General features: G+C 43.7%; 1 pseudogene; it reads right to left on the bottom strand.

The window, feature by feature from the left end:
- Window positions 1-338: 338 nt before the first annotated feature.
- Window positions 339-1,437, bottom strand: LOC123231897 (annotated as a pseudogene).
- Window positions 1,438-3,694: the final 2,257 nt, after the last annotated feature.

Genomic DNA, 3,694 nt, shown 5'->3' with positions numbered 1-3,694 from the left:
TCATCCAAGGGTGGCAGAGTGGAGGGGAGGGATGGCATGGGGAGAAAAAGCAAAGTGTTCAAATCAGCACAGGCACAGGGCTGGCAACGGCTAGAAAACAGCTGCAGAAAAATCTGCGGTTGCTGAGACACACAACAGCATTAAAAATCCACACCTGGCATCAAAAAAGATTCTGGCCTACACTCACAAGACAGTAAAACTCCAGATCCCCAAAAGGATGATGGGAATGTGCTGAGGGCCCTTGGCAGGGTGGGTCCTGCTTTCCCTAGGCGAGGGGAAATTGAGGAAGCTACCACCAGTGCCTCCCTCCAAAGCCATCCCCTCCCCTTGGAGGCAGCTCAGTGGGCTGCAGCCGCCTTCAGTTTGGCAGGAGATGGGTCAGGTGAGGGAAGCTTTTCAGAGAGGCTGAGCTGCTCAGGGCAGATTGCGGGTACACCATCTTGTGAAAGAGTCTGTTGCTTAGGAAGACCACCAAAGAGAAGAGGCATAACTAGAAGAGATATGCCTTCCCAGGGGTCTTTGCTTCATTGGTGCTGATGATGAACAAAGGGAAAATGATAGAGAAGAGGCAGCCACTGATGATGTAAGAAGACTGCATTGCTGTGAGGAAGGCCAAGGGTAGACCAAATCCAAAGTAGTAAGGCCAATTCCTTTCAATGTTGGATAATTGCTGATGCATTTCAATTCCTTTGTTGAACCAATGATACTCGAAACAATACAGTGAGTAGAGAAGAGACATGTGCAGGAGACTGACCAACTGGACAATGAGATGGATTGGGAATAGACTAACAAACATACCCTGGATCAGGAAAAGGGCCTGGAGTAAGAGGTTAAATAGCATGTCGGCAGTGATCTTGCTAACACTTGGGAAAGGTTGAGGCTTCCTCCTAGATACCTCGAATGCCAGATCAGCAATATCCTGGAACCATATAGCATTCACAACTTTACTGAGTACAAACAGGGGAAGCACCCACAGAGCACTAAAGATAGAGGTGAGGATAAACTCAAGCCAGGACCAGACATCTCCATGCAGAGAGGGATCTCCAATAATCTGAGCTGTTACTGACTGAAGCACAGGGATATATATACTCGGTAAAACAAGAGAAGACTCAGCCAGAACATTCCTCCATTCCAAGCACAGCACTGGAAAATTCTGCTTACTATCCTTGGCTCACTCTCCTGCTTCTGCTCCTCACTTTGGGCTCTTCTCTGGACTAGAACACTGCTTGCCCTTCTTTGATGTTGCTCTTCCCTCTTCTGTTGGATCTGGGCATCCAGTCTGGAGATGGTGCAGATGCCCCAGATGGAGTCCTTGATTCCCCTAACAAGATCATGAAGAAACATTTTGACACTGTCAGCCATCTCTACTTCTGCATCACATCCACCACCCAAACTATCAACTACAGGGAGAAGGGAAGAGAAGGATCCCAAAATCTCTCATCATGAAGAGCCCAGAAACACAGAGCTTTCCCTCTCTGGGCCTTGGCTTACCCATCTATGACTTGGGAGAAGCAGCTGCTTCTCTCTTTCCTCTCATACATCCATGGAGGATTAGCCAGATAGTAGTATTACTGGGAATGCTGGTCAGACAGGTCAGGACATTCTGGAACTCTTTCTCTGGGATTTCACTGAAAGCTGGGTAATCTGGAAATGTGATGACTGGGCATCCATCTTGTCCCTGTCCACCAGACAGGTAAGCAAATTGCTTTTTCAATTGGTCTTCAATATCAGCAGCACAGAGGGGAACGATATCCTGGTGCATGATTTCATCAGTATCCTGGGAAACGACATCTAATCTCTGCACCATTTTTTCCAGGGCCATTTCTTAATTTCTCAGCCAAAATCTCATTCTCCGATAAAATAAAAATCCTCCACAGTCAACATGTTTTCCTCCGCTCCAGAAGAAGGGGAGAAAAAGACTACAGCAGTGCTTCCCAGCTCTGCATTTCAGTTACTTCATCCAGATTCCCCCAACCAACAGAAATAGGGGTCTGAGTGCACCCTCCTTCCCTCCTTCTCTCCCTCCCTCTCCCACTGCAATGCACAGACTAAGCCTGTAGTGCTGGAGGTTGATCATGAGTAGGGAAGCACATCATGGCCATTTAAAACTTGCCATTCTTCCCTGGTGCTGGCATGTGCCTACCCTGTCACTAATAAATGCCCGAATGAATGGCTAACATCGATTACATACAGGCTTACCGGTCTCTCTCCTCCCCCTCCGGCATAGTATCATTTAAAGCAGTGATTCCTGAAGTGGGCGCCACTGCCCCCTGGTTGGTGCTGCAGTGATCCAGGGAGGGTGGTGATGATCACAGGTAACTTTTAAATTTTAACTTTTTTTGTATTATATTCTATTCTGAGTTCAATAAATAGTTTCATAATTTCAAAGTTCAATGTTTCTAATTTACACCTTTCTTTACTATATTTTACAAAAAAGGTAGAAATATTAATACATATATCTTTCTTATTAATTGCTATTAAAATTTAAAAAATTAATTTCCAGGGGGTGCTAAGTAATATTTTTTCTGGAAAGGGGGTGGTAGGCCAAAAAAGTTTGGGAACCACTGATTTAAAGAAATTTTGATTATATTTCTTAGGACCAGTTCTACCACCAGGTACCTATTATTCTGAGGCCAAGTAGTACAGTGGAAAGACTGTTGGATTTAAAGTCAAAGACCTCAATTCAGATCTTGACTCTGTTACTACCTATATGTCCTTGGCTAAGTTATAAGCTCAAAGGGCCTCAGTTCCCTCAACAGTAAAATTAAGGGATTATAAGGCTAGTAAGGTCCTTTCTAGTCATATAACTCATTAAGTGTAAAACATCCACATAAATTCAACAAATATTTATTCCTCTGCTTCTTTTGTTCCAGGCAATCCTGCATTGGATATACTCTCCTTGGTGCTGGAGAATGGGGTGAGAGGAAGCTAGAAGTGAAAAGAGGAGCCCTCCAAATCAGACCTAAGTGGCCTTAGATGCTTCCTACCTGTGTGACCCTGGACAAGTCACTTAAATCCAATTGCCTAGGCCTTTTTGCTCTTCTGAGTTAGAATCTATTGGAAGAAAGAGGGTAAGAGTTTTTAGGAAAAAAAATCACCCATAAGGATAATATTTGACCAATGCAGTAGTGAAGATATAAACAATACTTACTGGGCCCTATATAGAACTTTCATACTAATGGAATTCCACCAAGGAGCACATAAAAATGTCAGGAGAAGAGACTGACCCCACTCTCTTTTCTACACTAATATCACTGTTTGAGTGGTGAGTTATCAGCTGCAAGTCAAATCGATCTACTCTATGGGTCAGTCTGAGGCTGATTGACAGCTCATGTGGCCAGTGATAGGGTGCCCTGAGAACAGTGGCCTGTTGCCGTGGGATTGTGGGAGGCACAGTGAATGCTTTGAAATCATCAGAATGCTGCTTAATGTTCTTTGATACTTTTTAAGTGACTGAGTAGGGGAGGGGGCAAACTTCCATCTGCAGCCTAGATATTCCCAAATGAGGCAATGCCTTCCAATACTTTAGTGTAGTTAGGGTCCAAAGTACTTATAAAAGAAATATGTCAAATTTCATTGCTGAAGGCAAAGAAAACTAGGCCAATTTTTTCTTTAATGGTTTCAAAATCTGTAGACAAATTCATTAGGTTTCTATTATTTCCAAATCCTAGTGAGAACATCATAATTATTTCCT

The sequence above is a fragment of the Gracilinanus agilis genome, chromosome 1 (assembly GCF_016433145.1).
Source record: "Gracilinanus agilis isolate LMUSP501 chromosome 1, AgileGrace, whole genome shotgun sequence".
Taxonomy (NCBI): Eukaryota; Metazoa; Chordata; class Mammalia; order Didelphimorphia; family Didelphidae; genus Gracilinanus; species Gracilinanus agilis.
The sequence above is the reverse complement of the archived record's forward strand: the minus strand, read 5'-3'. Positions and strand labels throughout refer to the sequence as shown.